Source organism: Chinchilla lanigera, unplaced genomic scaffold, assembly GCF_000276665.1.
Source record: "Chinchilla lanigera isolate Chin_1 unplaced genomic scaffold, ChiLan1.0 scaffold00082, whole genome shotgun sequence".
NCBI classification, from domain to species: Eukaryota; Metazoa; Chordata; class Mammalia; order Rodentia; family Chinchillidae; genus Chinchilla; species Chinchilla lanigera.
Genome location: NW_004955483.1, coordinates 2171785 through 2193399, shown reverse-complemented (window position 1 = coordinate 2193399; position 21615 = coordinate 2171785). Strand labels below are relative to the sequence as shown.

The 21615-nt window shown below is 45.9% G+C and overlaps 1 protein-coding gene across 6 annotated transcripts in view; it reads right to left on the bottom strand.

The window, feature by feature from the left end:
- Window positions 1–21615, bottom strand: part of Fam65b (family with sequence similarity 65, member B) — a 208843-nt gene that overhangs the window by 63679 nt on the left and 123549 nt on the right. The window contains exon 1 of one of the 6 annotated variants that reach the window (XM_013503809.1): window positions 21441–21609. The exons of the other annotated variants lie outside the window; for them this stretch is intronic. The gene's annotated coding sequence lies outside the window, so the exon portion shown is untranslated. Of the gene's footprint in view, window positions 1–21440; window positions 21610–21615 lie in introns of those variants that run through there. 6 annotated transcript variants of the gene reach the window in all.

The following is a 21615-nucleotide window of genomic DNA, read 5'->3' as shown; positions in this document are numbered from 1 at the left end:
GCCTGTAATCCCAGCACTCAGGAGGCTGAGGCAGGAGGATTGTTGTGAGTTCAAGGCCAGCCTGGGCTACAAAGTGAGCTCAAGGCCAGCCTGAACTGCAGGGCGAGATTCTGTCTCAAAAACACAAAAAACAAAACAAAACAAAGAAAGTCAATTTAATTTAAAAAAAATTTTAAATAATTTGAGCCTTACAGGAAAATTGCAAGAGTAGTATAAAAAGCTCCCATCTACCTTCCCCTAGCATCATCATTGGTGACACCTGCACATTTCCCTTTGTGTTTGTCCTCATACTCACATAGCATTTTTCCCCTTTCCCTTTGAGAGCAGTTTGTATTCACATAATTACTTATACTTCCTCCTCCCCATTGACTGATCTGCAGAGATGATGCAACTTCATTCTTAAATACTTCAGTGTGTATTTCCTAGGAAGATGGGTGTTCACTTGCACACTCAAGCCCAGTGGTCAGGAAATTTCACATTAATTCAATGCTGATATCTATGTACAGACTTTCTTTTTTTTTGGTACTGGGAATTGAACTCATGAACTCAGGCTTGCCAGGCAAGTGTTTATGCCACTGAACTACATCCCTGGCCCAATGTACAGACTTTCAAATCCTACCAACTGGCCAATAATATTGTCTCTCCCATCCCTACTCCAGGAGCCCAGCCATGATCACACGATGACTTGACTCTTCTGTCATCTGTCTTCTGTCTCCTTTAATCTGGGCCATTCTTTGGCTACTGTTTGTCTTTGACATCGACATTTTAATAGAACTCAGGCCAGCTGTTTGTAGAGTATTCCTAATTTGGGTTTTCTGATTTTTTTTTTTTTTTTTCAGTACAGGAATTTAACCCAAGGCCGCTAGACTTGAGCAACATCCTCACCCCTTTTTATTTTTTTTAAATTTTATTTTGTTTTGTTTTTCTTCCGGTACCAGGAATTGAACTCACGACCTTGTGCTTGCCAGGCAGGCACTGTGCCACTGAGCTAAATCCCCAGCCCCATTTTTTTTTTAAATTTTAGACAAGGTCTCACTAAGTCTTTAAATTGCTCAGGCTGAGCTTAAACTTGCCATCCTCCTGACTCAGCCTCCAGGAGTTCTGGGATTACAGGCATGCACCACCACGCCCAGCTTCTGATGTTTGCTCATGGTAAGATTCAGGCTATGTACATTTAGCAGGGATGCAACCTCAGTGTATTGCTGTCCTTCTCAGGGCACTGCCACATCGGCCTGGGGAGCCAGGTGGTCCCATTACTGGCAAGGTTAACTCTGACCGCTGGGTGAAGGTGTTGTTGGCCAGTCTCTCCTCTGGTAAGGTACTATTCTTGCCTTTGTGATCGACAGGTAGTTCGTAAGGAGGTACTTTGAGGCTATGCCAATATTTTGTTTCTTTAACCAAGGACTTTTAGCATCCACCGATGATTCTTGTTCGAATCAATCATTACTTTGATGGTGGCAAAATGGTACTCTTTGAGCCCCACCATTTCTCCTTATGAAAAAAAAAAGGCTTTCTTTAGCTCTTTTATTCAGTGTCGTTGTTTATTGTCAATATGGACTCATGGATTCTAGTAAATTGGTTATATAGCACTTTAATCTTATGAAAAGTCAAACTATTTCTTGAGCAGAACAGCCAAAGGGGCTTTGGTGAAAGATAATACTCTGAATTACTAGTGGGAATGAACATGTTCAGGAACTTGCGGGTAGTATGATTACTTCCTGAGTGTCTCATCTCTTTACTATTCTACTCCCTTCTCAAGGGTGGGAACCAGCTGTCTTCTGAAACACGTTGGATGCTCAGATAGGTGGAGGAAACTGCCTCTGAAACTCGGTGAACTCATGTTTCACTCTAAGCCCCCATCTTGCTTGTCAATAAAAGAAGAATCAAAATTCCTTAAGTGATAAGCCTGTTCTGAGGAGAAAATGGGGTAACAAGTAAAGGGCTCAGTGTGGGGTAATGGCCTTTCCTGCCGACTAGAACCTGAAATCTGAAGAAATGTCCTACTTTTGGCAATCAAGTGGGCTGTGCTCGTTATAAACCCGTACACGTTTAACGGGTGAGGAAACAGAGGTGAAGTAATTTGATATTACCACTCTCCCTGGTCTGTCTCTTCTCTCCTCTCTCATAGAAATGACAGCACAGTTCGTGGAAGCTATTTTAAGAGTCTGGCTGAGTCACTTGAAGAGTAAAGAAGAAATGTTAATAGCGTGGATTCATGGGGACGGTCAATTGTTGGAACTTCTAGATAATTGACACTGTTTCAGCCCTGGGGGAAATGAAAATTCTGTTTCTTCTTCCGTTCTGGTGGATTAAATAAATGCAGGGAGTAGCAGCTGGCCTCGTGATAATTAGAAGAGAAATGATTCAGGACGTAAAAATCGCTTAAATCTCTTGAGGGGTTGAGTTGATTTTGACTAATGTTGTCATCACTCATTTTAAAATGCAAAGTCCCTACGCTCGTAGACCTTCATTTGGGGCACGCTACACATCAGTGCAAATAGAAGAGTATTTTCCACTCACAGGAAGGCTAAAGCTGTTTGCAAAAATAAGTAAATAATCTTTTATTTTTTTTATTTTTATTTTTTTTAAAGACAGCAAAACCCATGGGTATCAAAAGAGGAACATCTTATGGGAACACAGTCTTCAGAGACAGCTTGACTGATCCTGCTGGGAGGAAAACACACCCACCAGAAAACCTCATGTTTTTGATCACCAGATTCAAAAACAACACTCTAGCATAGGAGCAAAGCAGCTGCTCCAGGCGTAGCTGCCTGCAGCCTGGTGATCCTCAGGGCAAGGCGGCTCATTTTCAATAGCAACCGTGGCTTCTTTATAACAGCCTCAAAATGATACTGACATCTTCTCTTTCATTGCTGTTTGGCTTTACTAAAATTACCGTTTGTATAAGCTCGTATTTTTTTATTGTTCTCACTAGGAACGGAACTGGATCTCTGGAAACCTTAAACAGAAAAGGCCTCGTGGTTCCAGGAGAACGTGCCCCAGTGTGCTAGGTTCTCTTGCCAAACATGTGTGACGAACTTGGCCCTTATCAGCGGACTTCAGTATCAGGCAGAAAGCAGGGTTGAGACTTGTGAGCTGCTTGCTATGTTTCATCTTATAGAAGGGGTGAACATTATCTTAAGTGAAAGCTTTTCAAAGGTGCCTTTTAAAATCAAAAGTAATACGTTTTTCACAGGGTTAAATGATTTCTCTCTGACCAGCTTAACAACTAAATTGAATTGATGGAGGACTGACTGACAATATGTGATAACAAATACATGATATATGACAATATATGATAACAAATATTAAAAACACTGGACTCAAACCAGGTGCAGTGGTGTATGCCTGTAATCTCAGACGCCTGGAGGCTGAGGCAGGAGGATTGCAAGTTTAAGCATGGCCTGGACAAATGAATGACTTAGCAAGACTCTGTCTCAAAAAAAAAAAAAAAAAAATTAAAAAGGGCTGGGAAGGTAGCAGTACCACAAAACGCCAAAGCCAAAAGCCAAAATGGTGACTGGATTATTGTAATGTCATATGATGGCGGCCTTTTTTTGAGCTAGGAGGTTACAGTTAAACTCTTGCAGCTCAGAGGAACAAGCATGGACCTCAGGCCACGGCAGCCCTTTCCAACTTGAGTTACAGTCATCATTTTATTCCTGTTGTTATGACAACACTTTTAAAAAGCAGCACTTCAAACGCTTAGCATTCAGGCATCTTATTATAGACTGGGAGATAACTGCAGAGGGTGGGCAGTGCTACTGCTAGGACTTAGGAAGGGGCCTGGTGAGCAACAGGACATGCAAAGTTAGGACTCCCGGACTTCCGTCTTGGCTTTGGTCCCCTGAGTTCCCTAAATATTTCTTTTTACCTTCCAGAAAGTTCATGCTCATCCAGGGGAGGGAAGCACTGAGAACTTCTGTGGGGAGACAGCACCATTCACAGTCTGTATTCTGTGGCTGCATCTGTGAGCAGGAAGTTCTCTCACCACCTTATGTATTTCACTTTTTCCGTCACAGCCCAGCCAGGCATTTTAGGAGTCAGCAAGGGATGGTGTGTTCTCATTGGCTTCTGGGGCTTATTGCTGGCTATTGGGATGATTCGCTTATGCAAATATATAACTACAGAAAGAAGACTTCTTTTGGAGCAGAACTATCACGAAAATCAATAACCAACAAAGGGACAGAGGTGTTGGACTGAACGTGGGAGCTGCTATGCTTCTCTACAATCCGACAAAACAGAAATATTTGTTAAATTAAACTAAAAAAATTTTTTTTGCAGTACTGCAGATGGAACCCAGAGCCTTCCCACTGAGCTACATCCTCACCCCTTTCTTCTTTAGTATTTTGACACAGGGTCTTGCTAAGTCACTAAGTGGTCCAAGCTGGACTTGAACTTGCAATTCTCCTGCCTCAGCCTTCCAAAGTGCTAGAAATACAGGCTTGTGCCACTGCACCTACTTAAATTTAATATTTCCACTTAGTTTAGCATCATACAACTAGGAAGATGTTTCCACTAAGGGAACAAGCTAGTTGCACGTGGGCACTTTCTACTCATTGTGTATTAACAGTGAGAAAGATTTACTTGTCGCATTTCATTCTTTTTTAAAATTTAAAAAATTTTCTCTATATTGCATGAAATTTGTTTGATAATTTTACCTAGGTCTTCCTACATCTGTTGTATGTGTTTGAAATCATGTGAATGATTATTGACTAAAGCAAAGCTGATCAAAAAATCATCAAGAAAACACAACAAATTGATTAACTGCAGAGCAATCCAGTGTCAAAGTTGCTCTAGGGCCCTCAAAGGAAGATGGCACCGTGTATGCATACGCTGCTGTATGCCAACAGTGTCAGAGTTGAGTGGCTTCCCAGAAGCCCATACCCATGTTCTCTGCACAGTAATTTGAGCAAATTAAGCAGCTATAATAGGGATAGTGGCTTCATTACTTGCTGCATACCAAGAGGTGGCCCCATGCATAACATCTGCTGAGTTATTTTGGGTTGCCAAAACCAAATAATTTATCATCAGAATGCAAAGCAGTTAGGTATGGCTATGTGCAAGTGCCTAGCTTACCAACAGAACAGAATCACATTCCTTTGTTGTACACCAGGGGTTTTTAATAATTTCTCCCTATCCCCTGCTTTGTCCAAAGGATTTGAAGCTAAAACAAGCAAAAACTCCATCTAATCCTTAGCTTGAAGTATCATGTAGTGTAAAGAACACATGCTTAATTACACAACACTGGATTCATCAACATGTGGTAAATCCCCAACACCAGAGACAGAAGCGTAGATTAGAGCTTATTTGTGCACGTGTTCAATACAGTGTGACATGACATGGATTCTGGACACTGAAGGCACAGTCCCTGCCCCACTGTCTACCTGCCCAGGTGCCCATAGAGCGCCTCCTATTCACCAAGCTGAGCCTCACCCCTGCTAGGACTGGGATCCCTCTCTTCCAGGGCTGCGAGGCTTTTGCAGGTTTATTGTCCTTAGACAATTTATTGAGATGAAAGTCACATCCATTTTTACAAAGCAGGAAATTGAGAGTGTGGAAGAAAAGTCTACTGTGACCTTCACGCCCCACTTGATCACTGGCTTTAACCCAGTCCTCAACGATGCCACCTCCCAAGGCCATCATGGAAGGCTACCCCAGGAAAGCAAGAAGGGCCCCTTTTTATTTTCTGGCGCTATAATCTCACTCGGAGATGTTTGGCCTTTGTGTGGCTCTTTGTCTTAGTTTTTGTCTCAGCTTCAGTGGGGAGAAAGTGGTTTTCACTCAGTCCTTACGTCCTCAACCCATCACTTGGGCGAAGTTATACACAGCAGAGTGAAAGGTGTTAATTTTCTGGAAAGCCTGAGAGAAATGAAGCAGGGAACACACTTTCTATGGACAGATATCCCCAAGGCTGGGACTCTTGCAAATCAAATAATTCATTCAAGGGGTTTTTTTTTGAGACAGCACCTTGCTATGTAGCCCAGGCTGGCCTCTAACTCAGGGTAATCCTCCTGCCTCAGCATCCTGAGTGCTGGGATTCCAGGTGCGCCACCACACCCGGCTGCTCATTCAAGGCAAAAAGAAACGGGCACCCTGTTCTGATCACAATGACAAACCAACTGAAAAGTCATTTTTAAGGCCTTTGGAGCATTTTAATATGGATTAGGCACAAAGTAGTAGGAAGGAAGTTTTACCAATCTTGCCGGGCATGAAATGGTGGTACAGCTATGTAAGAAAATGTCACCACTTTTGAGACACACATTAAAGCATATGTGGGTGAGGTGGTGTGAGGTCTGGCTTTTCTTTAAGATGTATCAGTGGTCACAGTAACCAAAGAAATAGCTGAAGCAAACATGGAAAAATCTTTTGCACCTAGATGGTGGTTATTCAGGGATTTACACAGCTTCTCTGTATGTTTGAACATATGATTAATTTACTGGCTGTCTACCGGCCCAGTGCTGATATAAGGAGGCAATCCTCAATAGCTTCTCAGGCCTCTGTGCAGCAGAAAGCAGTCACGGATAGCCCCAGGGCTAGTAATTCTTAACCTCTGTCCATTTTATGAGCACATTAGATCACAGTGAATGCAGGAGTGAGGGGTGTGGGGAAGGCAACATATGAACATCCTTGTCCTTCTCAGATTTGCTGCGGATAAAAATGAAGTCATAGGGAAGGGAAATTCATCCATTTTTTCTAGCAGGAGAAGGTGAATTGGTTTGGCCTTTGAATTTGATGGTTCTACCCCGTCCAACTTCAAAGCAAATAAGAGGTGACATCGGTGGTCAAATTAACCTGCTTTAATGACTTCCGGAATCACCTAATTTTCCCTTCACTCAGGCGCACGTCTGGGGAACCAAAGAAACCCTAAACAGGACCTTCTCTCGTAGACGCGGAATGGATGAGCAGGAAAGGGACTGGGTTGTCAGGGAGCCTCCCATTTGGCCTGTGTCCCCCAGGAGGGACTTATGTATGCGACTGTGCTGGGACATTCTCTATAAACAAGGGCACCCTGGGCTCAGGCTGTTTGGACTTGAAGAAACTAATGCATACTTTGAGCAAAATGGAAGTGCTGGGCTCGGTCACATTAGCCCTGGAAAAACGAGGCCATGAAACCTTCTCCATGGAGAGAAGTTAGGTGTTCAAGCCAATTAACAAAAGTCTTCTCCAGCATATGGAGTCTCCAAAGAATTTAGTGCCAGCTATTCTAGGGGCAGGCGACCCACTAGAGATCAAGTGTAACAGAGAGAAAGGCTTGTCTTTTGGTGGCTACACAGCTGTTTGCAACACAAATATCCCTTAGGGGTCTCAAAGAAACACCTTTCTTAATAAGGGAGATTCTCAATAATAAGGCATGTTTGCAGATTGCACTTTCCCAAATGTTTTGACATTACTTTATATCCTGCTAGCAGCCCTGTGAATTGGGTGGGACAGCTGTCACCATTGCTGTACAAGATAGCTGGCAGAGCCAGAGTCAGAATTGGGGTTTCTACCTCCCAGATATTGTCTTATTACTATGCATCACCATTGCCCCTTAGCTGAGAAAGCAGAATTCTATCAGATTCCTTTCCCCAAGTATGAAGGGAACTCTCCCCCAGCCTGGTGTGGAGGGTCATCAGTACTCAGGAGGTCCCGTGACCCCACAAATATTCTGTGCCCATTTGGTTCTAGATGATCCACTGGAGTCTCAGCATTACTTTCTCTGCCTTTACTTCCTTGGACCCTAACCCTACTCCACTATGAGACATGCACTAAGTGTTAGTAACACAGTATAATGATAAACTCAACAAAAAGAAATGGGGCATCCTTGCTGTCCTGGAGCAATGCCTTATACCACTGAGGATGAAACTTTAAGAGCTTTCAATAACAAGCAGCCCCCTGCAGCACTCTCGCCATAGGTTCACCACCACTGCCCTGTACCTTACTGTCTTGTAGTTAAATCCACAAAGACATGTCCACTACTAAGAACCAGTTCATGGGGATTATTTAAAGACATCTGCTGCACTGGAATAAATATGCTAAGCCTCTGTAGCTCCATCTGACTCTTGATACAACTATCAATAACCTCTGAAAATAGCCTAATGTAACACATCGTCTATTTCAGGGATACTCAGACCTGGCTGCATGTTAGAATTAACCTGGGGAGCTTTACCAAAATGTCATGGTCTGAGCCTCATTTCCAGACATCTGGACTTACAGTTAGGGTTATGGCTGGGACCCGGAATTAGCTATGGTGTTAAAGGTCTTCCCAGGATTCAGTCTTTCTCCATGCACACAGTACCTTTCCTTCCCTTTCTCATGTTAAAAAAAAAAAAATCCCCAAGTAATTCATGTTTTTTAGTCACTTTCCAACTTTACTACAAAAGATATTTGAAAAAGGCTTTGCAAGTCTTTACAAGAAAGGAGAAAAACAACCAGGATAAAATTGTGTCTCTTATTCAGTGGCACATAAGACACAGCTCTGAACAATCTTATGATTAAAAAGAATTGTTCCACTATTGGGAAGACACAGAAGAGGCCACATGTCAGGATGGAACTAGAGGTTGTCTGCTCCTCTCTTTTCCAACATTGCACTCACAAAATGAAATTCTCCCTCTTCTGGTGCTGAGAACTCAGTCTGCCCAGTTTGTGCCCCAGGGTCCTGGCTGCGCCCCTAACCTCTTCAGACCTCTCCACTCCCTGTCTTTACAGTGGGGACAATAAAAGGACCAACCTCACAGGTTGCTGTGAGGGTTAGGTAGACTGATGCGAGGGTTAGGTAGACTGATGCACGGAAAGTGCTCAGGCCATGAGTAAGAGAGCCTTCCTTTTTCGAACAGCAATGCAGATGTGTTGTCCATTCCAGTGTAACAAGGTCTGGATTGGAACTTCCATGTGTCTCCCAGAGGAGAGACCTGCAGAGGTTGGGCTCTCAGTGGTAAGCACTGGATGGTTCTTTCTCAGCTCTCTTGAAGGATAAATTAGCAAATGGAGTGAAGTTTCTATTACCAAGACCTAGAAAGCATATCTTTAGAGGAAGAAAACAATACCTGGGTCTTCCTATTTACAAAATGCAATTGAAGCTAGGTGTGGTGATACATGCCTGCCATACCAGTATTCTGGGAAGCTGAGGCAGGAGGATCACAAGCTCTGACCCAGCCTTGGACATTTAGTGACTTAGAAAGACCCTGCCTTGAAATAAAAAGTAAAAAAACAAAACAAAGCAAAAGGCTAAAAAGATGTAGTTTGGTGTGGAGGTGCTAGGTTTAAACCCCAGTACCAACCAATCAACCAACCAACCAACAAACACCACCCCTAAAACCAAACGCAGTTCGTATAAAAAATGGTGAGGAGTCCTAGGGTATTCTACCAGTAGACAGGCATTTTTAACAGTCAATTTTGTATGGCACCATGTGTCAGATTTTCAGTGAATCCCCACGAGACAATCAGCGCTCTGAGCATAGATGTCTGTGTTGCAGGACATGTATGCTGTTTGGTGAGACCCTGGAACCAACGGTGCAGGAGCACAGTGTGGGCATTCAGAATATAACATGGGATGAACAGAGTTCAGAACACGCACCAAGCAATGCCTTTCAAATGCAATGCACATTCACAGAAGACAGGCCTTTGGTCCCTGGGAGAGACAGGATTTTTCTCTGCATCAAAAGGTATCATTTGGCAGGATGGGCCCATTGTTTCTGAGCATGCAGTGCGGGTGTTCCAGACTGAGAGCAGATGCCTCCACTGTTTTGACCAGGTTTTCAGGAGGAAGGGGCCACTGCATGGACAGGTGGCTGGGCACAGAGAGTCACCACATTTCTGCCCTCCTGCTACCTGCCAAACTGGGATTTTTGATTAATGTGCCACAATTAATATTCGCAGCAAGAAACAGCATGTATCAAACTCACCAACTAGGTGTTTTGTTTTTTTAGCACTTCCAGAGAAAAGGAAACTGTTGAAGTGAGGGCATTTGTCTTAGTAAACCAAAATGACCTCAGCTTTACACACGGATCGAGCACATTTCCTGACTGACACAATTTCTCATGTCACACCTGTAATTAGCAGAGAGTCTTAAATTATATGGAATCTTAGAGATTGTCATAGCCAGTGCTTTTAATAAGGAGTCAGAACAAGGAGCAAGTAAGAACATGAAACTAGCAGGATCGGAAGGCTGAGTGGGCAGACGCACATATGTGTGCATACATGTAGACACATAAAGTATGGGGTTAATCACTTGAGGTCACACAACTGGTATTAAGTCTCCTTTTTGGAACACTGACCTTTGCTTGGATTTTCTTCTTCTTTTTTTTTTATTTTCTTCTGTAAGATGGGAATCATAACATTGGTACCCTAATTTGTAAGGATTAAAAGACAGCAAGACCCACCCATAAAGGACAAATGCTGGGCACAAAATATGCACCCAGTTAAGTGGATGTCTCTTATTAACAGCATGTCCATCGCTAAAATTGAGGATAAAATGATAAATAGCCTATCTAGACTATGAAAGTTTTGTATTTTTTATACTTGGCTCAGTTTTGTTAATCAAGTAGTGGCACTAGAACCTAAAATCACAAGTGACAGATTCCGGCATGGTTAAGAAGTTGTAACTCTGTTGTCTAAGCTGGACTCCCCCAGGGGATGGTGTGAGGATAGGGCCCATCACCCCCTCTAACATTTGCTGAAGAAAACCCAATGATAATGCACAACTTTGACTTAGATTCTGCGCTGCATCACTTTCTTCCCCCAAAGGGCAATTGAGAGCCAAATATAGAAGTTTCTTTTCTTTCCATAACATTTTCTTCTTTTCCATAATATTTTCTTGGGAAGCCACTTTTAGATCTTTAGGAGATGGGTCAACCAGTTTAATTTAACCTCCTGTGTATACACGTCCATGTGATATGCTTCTATTGTAGGTCTTTGATATGGAAAATTTTTGTATGTCCACCTTTCCAATAGCAGTAACTTAAATTATAACTTACTAGGTTCCTCTTTTGCTGGGCTACAAGGAAGCACCGTAAAACTTACTGTTCACTCCCACTGATGTCTGCCAATTACCCCATAATTCCTTCCAGCTGCTTGTTTTAGTTTTTGGAAGCTGCTGCTCTATGGAGGTTCAGAGACAATGAATGTGGGAAGCAGTAATATGATCACCACTATACAGTCCCCATGAATCTACATAAAGGAAATAATCATCATTCTCGTGGAATTATCCTCATAAAAGAAATTATCCTCAGGCTAGCACAGGCCCCATGAAGATAACTTCTTTTGCACTGATTTGAAAAATGGGCACTTCTGGAAAAGATCAAATATGAGTCAAGTCAGTGAATCACAGCTATTGTTCTGGAAATTATATTCAAATCTAGTCAGTCCAAATCTGAGCATTCTATTTGTGATGCAAATCACAGGGAAAAATACTTCTGCTTAACAAACCAATGCAACTGTGCATATCATTCAGATTGGTTACCACTTTAAATCTTTTCTGATAGAGAGACAGAAGGGTAAATCATGCGTGTATTAACCAGATTTGACACTGTTCATTTTTTTTCAACTGTAGGTAATTATCCTGTATGATTCTCTTACGCATAAATTAAAACCATATGAATTAACAATGATCTTGTTTTCCTACATTCAGTAATTAAGACAAAAACGATCAAGGGATATTTTTCATGTGGGCATGGATAAGACAACGATCCTCTTCATAAAAGAAAAGGAATGATTCCTTTTTTTCTCTCTCAGGTTGATTTGCTGTCCATTCCCCTCCCCTTCTGTGAGATTGTTCAGATCTCCGCGGCACTGTGGAGCACAGCTGTTTGCTAGCAAGAGGAAGGCTTGCTACCGACATGGCATTGTTTATCAGGGTGCACTGCTCGGAGAAAAAGTGTCCGTTCCATTTCTCCACATCCGGGCACCTTCGCAGACGTGGTGTGCGCTTGACTGGATTAATGAAGCTTTTGGCAGGATGATGTGATAAGGCTTCCTCATAATTACACTAGGGTCCCAAAGAGCCTCATTATTGTCTCGATATCAACTGAGAACCTCAGCTGTGTGGACAGTCTGAGATTTGAGCTGCTAAGCCTGAAGAGCTGGCAGCCACACTGCCGAGTTACGTGGGAGAACGCGCTCCTGACTGGTTGTTGCTGTGGGAACTGCGGCTGAGAATCTGGAGTCTTTGTGTATTTTCATACGCAGCCACAGCCTGCACTCTGATGCCACACGGCCTCGCTTTAAAACTGAGCTCTGTCTCTTATTAATTTTGTGAGACTCCAACCCTCTCATCTTATAAAACGGAGATGATAAAAGTACTTACTTCAGTTTATTGTGAAGATTCAATAAATGAATACATGTGCCTGGCACATCAGAAAGGCTATCAAATGACAGCTATTTTTATTATATAATTTTTATTTAGATTGAGTGCTTTCATAGATCTGATGCTTTATGTCAACATGCAATATTAGATAAGTACACACATATCTGTAATTTGGAATTTGCATTTAAAAATTGCCGTGGGTTCAGACTCCCCTTGTGCCCAGGGAGGTCTTGACTCTGCACCCGCAGTTAGGATCCCACGGTTTACCTAAAGTGACAGATAAGTCTGTCAGCTGGATTATCTGCAGGATTTGGGAAGACGTATTTCTTCCCCAGTTGGATCCCAAAGGAATGAAACGAGTCCCGTAAATGAAAAACTACACAGGCTGCAGTAAGTATGTTTTTTTCTTGAGTTAATGTCACCCTTTAGTCTCTTTTTGCTTTGGCTGTTTTCTTCCGTCAGTGAGGAACGAACCATTTTGCAACAGAGAGCCCCCTACCCATAACGTCTGGAAAATATCTTAATGTGAAGAAACACACATTGAAGATATGAAAGAAAAAAAAATTACCTCTGAAAAAGAAACACCACGTGTCATTTCTGTCCTATTTTGGGCCAAAGATCATGACGACAAGATTCAAAGGGCAAACTTTTTTTGGAATGTCATGGGAGCCTGAAAAGGGAGCAAGTCCTGACCTTCCTTAGGTCACCGAGGAGGCCGCGTGCCACATGCTAAACAAAGTCTCCAGCAGAGGGCGCTGGTGAGGTGAGAAGCGGAAACGTCCCACTTCCTCCCGCCCCCAGTGAACGTGGGCTTCAGGGAGGCCATATTGGAGGCTAAAGAGGGAGGGCAGGCAGAACAAAGCACCCCTTCCTCTGTCTTTCTGAACGGTGCTTATGCTGCAAGTCCCATGAGATGGACATCCTGGGATGGACCCATGTGGAATGGGAACACCTTGGGCAGCCCAGCTCTGTGTACACGTGCGTGCTGTGATCCCGGACAAGCCAGTCAACCATGCTGTTCTGTTCCCTAATTTGTGAAATCAGCACCACTGATGTTACATCCCAGGGTTGCTCGGTGGTTTAAATGGGATAAGGGTGAAAGTTGAAAAGCGGAAAAAGAAATCCCATCACTAGAGCATTATTATGTAGTACTCTCCTCCCCCACTCAGACCCCCACCCCAGTACTGGGGATTGAACCCAGGGCCTTTGCACTGAGCTATGTTCCCAGCCCTTTAACAAAAATTATTTTGAGACAGGGTCTTGACAGGTAAGTCGTTAAGTTACCCAGGCTGGGACAGGTAAGTCATTAAGTTACCCAGGCTGGGACTGAATTTGAGACCCCTCTGCCTCAGCCTCCTAGAGTGCTGGAATTACAGGTATGCACCACCACTCCCAACTTATGCACTACTCTTAATAAAGACCCTGATCTTAAAGTTAAAGAACACTGAACTTTAGGCAGCAAGGAAGGTGGACTACGCAGAAGACATGTGGTGGTAAAGGAAAACCCAGCAGTCACGATGCCAAGAAAGGAGGAGACACCAGCCTCCCGGAACTGCACTGCGGGTATCGGGTCCCTGTGGTTAGACTAGTGCCTTGCCTTCTCTTTTTCTGCAGCTCTTCAACTGGCCCACAATTTGGGGTCACCCCCAGAGTAAAGGTTTGTATCACCATCACTTGCTACAGTGAGACAACTTAATAAGAAGTTGGATTTATTATATGAAGTTGGGTTCTGCCCATTCCCACACTGGTTGTGCCAGTCAGAAATGCCTTCCAACCCAGCCCACTGTCCTAAGTCCTCCCACAGCAGACCAACCCACATGTGCGCCAGGCTCTCTGATGTGAGATCTGAGAATGAGTGTCTTAGGCCAGTATTTGAGAAGAGGAGAAGGTGGGCTTCAGATCGGTTATTTTATGGACTCCTGCATGTTCTCTGCCTCCCACTGAAGAAGTCTAATAGGAATAGTACCAGATCATGGCCCCAATGTAGTTATTTATTACCGTGTGACAGAGGGTTCCCAAACAGCGTGACCTGAAACAACAGTGAGTCAGGAGTGCAGCGAGCTCTGCCGGACAGGCACGGGCCAGCGGCCTCTGGCTCAGGAGCAGCGGGGCTGGGCCGTGTGGGCTGGCAGCCCCCTCTCCTCTCTTGCTGTCTTAGTGGTCAGCTGGTTTGGGCTTCCCCACAGCATGGTGGGCTCAGGACAGGCAGGTGGTGGTTGATGGCTTCAGGGCTGGCATTTGAGCCGACAAAGCAGATCTCCAATTATCTTTTGTGATTCAGCCTTGGAAGTCACATTCTGTATTGACTGAAAGTGTCACGTTTTGAGGGTAGGGAATGTAACCTGCGTGTTGATATAGGACGAGGATTGTGTGGAACAGGAATCTGGTTGCGGCCATCTTTGGAAGACGCAATCATGTGGATGGGCTGTAGTTCAGGGCTAAGCTGTAGAAAGTCAGTATTTATCCCTGACACTGATGCTTATTCCAATCTCTCCTTCATCTCCAGAGAATAACTTCTAATGTGGTAACACAGGCACCATGCTAACGCCTCTGTCCTCCCATTCCATCTTGTGCCTGATAAACTTCATGACTCTTGTGAAACTTCTGAAAAATCTCAAACATCCCCTTCTGTTCTGCCACATGCCGTTGTCCCTCAGAAGTGACAGTTAAGAGTGAGGAACCACATCCCACCTGTGGCTCCCTAGGACCTCTGTGGCAGCTGCAGGGATGGGCACCATAGGCAGTGCATGCCATTCTGGGCCCCTTCTGCTCGGAGGCTGGAAACATCACTGCCCCGAGGCCCCTGCACTCAGACCCCCTTGGGAAGTGGGGGCCTCTGTTGGAGGCACGGCCTGCATCTGAAGGTAGATGTGAGAGGAGGGGTACATGCTGGCTTTCTATGGCTGCTGTAATAAATAACTTTCAACGTAGGCATTTAAAACATACATTTATTAGTTTACAGTGCTAAGGACATGGGTCTCACCAGACTGAGGTCAAGGTGTCAACAGACTTGTGTTTCTTCCCTGAGGTTCTTCTGGAAAACCCATTCCTCATCTCCTGCAGCTTCCAGAGTCCTCTGACTTCCTCTCCTGGGGTCCCTTCCTTGGGCCTCCCTTCCCTGGTCCTGTGTCTTTCTTTGTGAGAACTGGTGGAAGCAGACTGAGCCTCTCTGGGTGATCCAGGATGCTGTCAAGTTCTTGACTTAGCCACATCTGCAAAGTCCGTTTTACATTTGTGGGTCGGGTCCCATGAACAGGACGTGGATGTCTTAGAGAGGACACTGTTTTGTCTACCAAACTGTGCCCCTGTTTCTCCTTGACCGCAGTCCCAGCTACCTTCATGGAGTGTCTAGGTTTTCCAGTGGCCTCCTGGCTGGCTCTTCCCTGACCACGGCACTGGTAGCAAGTGGCTTCTCCAGACTACTGAGCATGTGGAGGAGCCATTTGCAGCCTGGTTTTACACTGTGTCTTTCAAATTTTAACCTGATGTGCATTTCCCTGGCTTTTCTGACCCAACAGTCTAGTGGTCCGTTTTATTTATATCCTTCCGGTGGAGTACATTCTATTCTCTGCAACTGAACCCCGATGATCGCTAGATTCCCTGTGTGTGTCCTTCTCAGCACCATTTATTTCTTTCTGGTTCTAAGCTCTGTTTACTTCTGAGGATGAAGATATCACCAAATTGGATTATATCTGGAAAGAACGTGGGTCCTATCAAATGGCTAAAGGCTGCCAGGAACCTTGTAATGTAAGAGTATGGTGCAGCCTTCCCCTTCAAGGATTGCTGGCAGGAGGAGAAGACTCTGGAATCTTCCTGTAGGATAGGTTAGCCTTAAACCTCTACCTGTGTGCAGGGCAGCTGGTGCGGGGACACTTAAACTGGAAGGTAGACTGTCACAGTTTCAAGGCAAAGGTCAAGTCAGTCCATGACTTCATATGCAACAAAAGTGGGGAAATCAAACGTCACTCTGGGCTCAACCTCTCTGGAATATCTCTAGCTGCAGGAAACTGTGAATTTAGTCTTCCTCCTAGGAAAAAGAAAGAGCCTGTGCTCTTTGTGTTTCTCTACATTGCTTTTATATTTCCCGGCTACCCTTCCCCCTCCTGGCCTTGCCTCCTTTCTAAGAGCTCTCCTGGAGGACGAGGACACAGAGAGACAAGCCTGGGGAGAATGGAGCCATTGTTTCTGCTGTCCCTGCCTGAACAATTTGCCTGAGGAGGAAAAGATTGCTTCCAGGGCTAGAGGTGAGAGTCAGTGGCATTTAAACCAAAAGTTCAGAGGTGAATTCCAGAAAGAATTCAGAAATGTTTTTCTACACACAAAAACATTTTTTTCGTATGGCCATTGGCCAACCTTGTTCTACTGTCTTTTTTTTTTTTTTTTTTTGGTATGGCCATTGGCCAATCTTGTTCTACTATCCTCTTCATTATTCATAATAGCCTATTTTGCAACTGTTCCCATGTGGCCTTCCCTGCCAGGCAAACCTCCTCACTGTCCTGACCTTTCTGGCCTTCAGTCTTGCTCTTAAACCGAGTTCACAGGGAGTTTGTTACTATTTGATGTCTCCCACTGGCTTGGGGGCACGAATACTTTGAGGATACACGAACGGACCAAGCAGACCCTCTGTGCTCTCAGGCATCTTCTTGTTGCTAAGCCCCTTTTACCTTCTACTTGTCTGTCACCTTCTATCAGGAACACGGACACCCTCCACTGACAAATCCCACCACAGCCTCCTCTTCCTCTGTCCTCTTCTAGCTACTTTTTCTGTGGGTGACTGCATGATTTACTGTCAAATCCAAACACTGATAATTATGCTGCCATGACAGGTGTGTGGGGTGCCATGGTTGGGTGTGGCTTGAGCGTTGTGATTAAAGGCTGGTTCCCAGTCTGGTAGGGAGTGGGACCTGGATGGGGGGATTGGGGCCCTTTGGGAGGTGCCGGGGTGGTTTTGGGCATGCTTTCTGAAGGGACTGTGGGAGCTGTCCCTGTTTCTTGTTCAGGATTCATTGCTTCCTTGCTCCTGCACACTCACTTTCCTACCCCTGCCATCCCCTGTGAGGTGGTGCAGTCCAGCCCCTCACTCCAGCCTCAGCAATACCATCTAGACCTTCCACCCTCAGAACAGTGAGCTACACAAACCTCTCTACTTTCTACATAGCCTGCATTGCATATTTTGTTACAGTGACAAAAAGCTGACTGATACATAGAGCAAACCAGGATGTGCAGTTGCCCACAGCACACTGTCCATCACAACTGGTCCCTCCTTCTCTACCAAACTGTGCTTGCTAAAAGGTTTACTCAGTGTTCTATATTTTATGTGGAGTCACAAATCTAACTTTGAGCAGATCCCAAAATAATCACTCAGTGAGCACAGGGTTAAGCTTGAAAAAAAAAAAAAGAGTGACGTTCTCCTAAATTATATAACACTGCACTTCAAATCCATCTTGGAATTAAAAGTGGTTGTCCATCAGTTTATTTTGTTTTAGAATGCTGAGCAGTGTGAATAACAATCCCTTTAAAACTCCTCCCTCCTTAGCCCGCCTGGGAGCTTGCTTTGATCTTGTAGAACAGATAGAAATATTGCATCTCATTTGCTTTTCTGTTGAAAAAGTCTAATTTCCTTTCTAATTAGCATGATGAAGGTGTGAGAGCTTTCATCACCCTGCACAGCACTCCTTGATGTCAGGGAAGTGAGGCAAATGACATAACTGCTGCAACCTCTCTCCTTCGTGGCCTTTTGGATTTCCTCCGGCTGGCGACCAGCCGGAGCCATGTGTAAACTCATCTTTTCTAGATAGCTTGCCACACTTTGAAAAATAGCTCTTATTTTCAGGGCACATTTCCAGCCCAAGTGGGATGAGTGTACTATGACCAAACCAAACCAAACCAAACAAAAAGCTGGACCATGAATCAGAGCGGAAGTGTGTGACTTCAGAGAGAAGGGGACATGGCCATGTGGGGGTGTCGGGGTCGATTCACTCCAGTCACTCGATGGAGTAAGCAACTGTGTTCTGTGAATCCACATGGAGGCCACTGTGTGTGTGCATGGCACAAGGTTTTCATTTGTAAGGAGAAACTGTTGTTTTAAGAAACTGCCTGCAAGAATATGATCAAGACAGGACAGAGATGGTACCAAAGCAAGGGCCCCTGGTAGCTGAGAAGGTGGACACTTATAATCCTTTTGCTTTCTGGGCAGATTGTTCTAATAGCCACATGGTGGGCGTTCACATGACAGCTACTGTACAACACTGGCCCACACCGAGCACTGCTTTTGGGAAACCAAGTCCAGGCTGCAGGGGTCCCAATCTCCCCTCCCCTCATTCGCTTGCTCATTGTCTTTAGCTGGTGTTCTTCTCTGGCTGAATGGGCACAAACACGAGCTGTCTGTCTGCCCCAGCTCATGGAGCTCTGCTTGGCAGATGAGAATCACCCTGCTAAAGGAGCTGCTTGAGGGCACAGGAAGCCCCAGTAGAAAGTCAGCTCTGCCACTGCCCCGGGGAGCACTCATTGTATACAGAAAATGACTTTCGCTTCCATCACCACTTCCTCCCGCAGAAAGCAAGAAACTGGTTTTCGACTTCTGACTTCTTTTCAGAATAAAAACAAGACCGCTTTATATCTTTTGTCCAACCCTGAATGCAATGACTGATGAAACAAAGCACTGGTTTGCAAACTCTTAAACCCAAGGGACTGTTCTGTGCATGATTGGACCTTTTAAGACGAAATCTGAAGGCTACACCATCCACCTCTGCAGCTGCTGTGTCTGGGTTTTGGTCTCTTGGTGGAGAGGTGAACTAATCACCTGTGAATAAGCCCAAAATGTAACTGAGAAGTGGCTCAGTTACATTTAGAAGGGAGCATGTGGTTGGTATCACAGCTGGGCTTGGGGTTTTTAGGGATGTTTCCATTTTAGTGACCGCAAATTCAGGGTAGGACACCTGGTATCACTGGCAGGGCCCCACTCCATGGGCTTCAACACTGAAATGAGAAATTTTATATCAATTGCCACCAAAGCCTATAGACATAAGCCACCGTGGTGGTGCATGCTTGTAATCCCAGCATTCTGGGAGGCTGAGACAAGAGGATCAGACTGGGTAATTTAGGAAGCTCTTGTCTTAAAATACAGAAACAAAGGGCCTGGGGCTTGTAGCTCAGTGTGAAGGCCCCTAGGTTCAGTCCTTAGTACCACCACCAAAAAAAAAAAGAAAAAAAAAATCATAGACATAACTATTTCCTGTTCAGCACCTTTCACTTCTCCAGGTGACCCTTGAAAACAGGACAGGTTCCTTCTCTGCTGGAAATAACTTTATAATTAACAGAGGGAAGGGAACCAGTTCTAGATTTTGTGTTTAGGCAGTCAGAATTCTAGGCAAGTCCCTAGCAGCTTTCCTCTCTAGCTGGCACTTCTTTATATTTATATTAGGGCTAAAATATGCAAAGCAAAATCTAGCACTTGAGTGTCAGAGGAAGAGGGAAGCAAGGCCAATGCAGGATCTTTTGGAATAGCCACACATGCAGTATGTTTTTACTAAACAGATTCCCCAGGGTCTGTTTTCCAATGCTTGGATGTTTTAAGTTTTTGGACTGGCAAACACATGACCTTCCAGGAAAGATGGTGGTATTTGGCAGCCCCCGCCTGCCCCCCAGGGCAGCTGAGCACAGGAGACTGATGTGCAGGGCCGGCTGGAGGAGGAGCGGAGAGAAGAGGAGGCGCTTCCCTAAGCCATTGTCACCCTAAGCAGACACACCTCTGCAGTCTGCTCCTGCAGGAGCCGGGCAGCTACCCGCTGGCTCCTCACTAACCGGCTGGGGCTCACTGTGACGGTGCTCGTTTAGGAGGAGCTCATGGATGACACCTCAACCGGAGACAGCGGACGATACACAGTTTGGCGGAGCAAGACAGCATGAGGGCGCAGATTCAGAGGCTGCTCCAAAAAGTCTGGGGGAGCCGGAGGAAGACCAGAAGGAAGCCAGTAGGAGTGCTGGGGAGGGGGTGGGGAGGAGCAGGGAGCAGTCTCAGAGCTACACAAACCTGACAGAAACCGAAAGGAAGCAATGGTTGTATGTCAGGCAACAACAGGGCCACTGCCCCTCCAGATGCCCAGAGCCCTAGAGAGGGCCAGGTACAATTTCTCTGCGGATGGGGGCCAAGATGGGTCACAGTTCTAGACCTCCGTCTAAGCGAGCGCGCGGACTCTGGAGGGTCCAAAGTGGGACCAGGAAAGAGGGCCCCAGTCTGTTCTCTAAGACAAGCGATCGGCTCCCCAGATAGGAAGCTTAGCTGTTGCCCCATCGCTCAGTTATCTCCAAGACACGAGCCAGGGAGGTTGGGACCTCGTGGGCACCACCCCCACGCACACAGCCTGAAGGCTTTTGCAGTGTGCCACTTGTTCTCTTGCTCCCGGTGAGCTGCCACTTTGTACAGACCTTCTGCCACCTGAACACCTGGACGGCTTCCGCTTATGGGACTGCAAACGGCTCCTCCTCCCTTCCAAAACGAGGGGTCTCTATCCGCGGCCCCTAGCCTGTGGGAGGGAGCCCAGAGGTCACAGTTACCCCCGACTCTCCAGCCCCTCCCACGCCACAGACAGACACCTGCTAGGGCTCCTGTCCTCAGGTGTGCCACTCACCGCACCCTCAGTCTTTCCAGACACGGTGGACATCAAGGCGACAATTTTCTTCTCCTTTCTGGCCCCTCCCAATTCTCATCCCCTTTCTCACGCGGGTTATTCAGACATGGCAACGAAGGTGCTGGCTGGCAGCAGAGATCCACCGGTCAATCTGGGCAGACGAAGACCCTGGAGATGGCCACTACCCTGAGCTGGAGTTTCCACTGGCGCCGAGGGCTGGGAGTCTCCCCGCAACTGGGACCCCGGCCCCACCGCCGGTGGTGCTCCTACCCACACCCTGCTGCCCAGAAAAGCGCACCCTGGGCACCACCTCGGCCCCGCAGGGCATCCTCCAGCTCCGCCTGCAGCATGCATCCCGCTCGCCCCGCAACTTCCAGCCTCTCCCGGGTGGTACCGGGGCGAGGGCGCCGGGGAGGCACGGGTCCTAGTGCGCGATTAGGTCGAGGACACCCTCCCCACACGGACCTCCCCGGGCCGTGAGCAAAATCGGAAGCGAAACAGAACAAACCCAAAGGTGCCCCTACCTAGAGACGGACGCCTCTGGTCATGACAGGGCACGGGCTCTCCGCGCGCGGGCTCCGCTCCTGCGCGTGCCGAGCCGCCTGCGCCTTCCCTCGGCCGAGCGCCCGAGCGCGCTCGCTGCTCACTCGGGAAAGGGCCGCGGTGGCAGTCGCGTCCCAGGCCGGTGCCCTCGGCGTG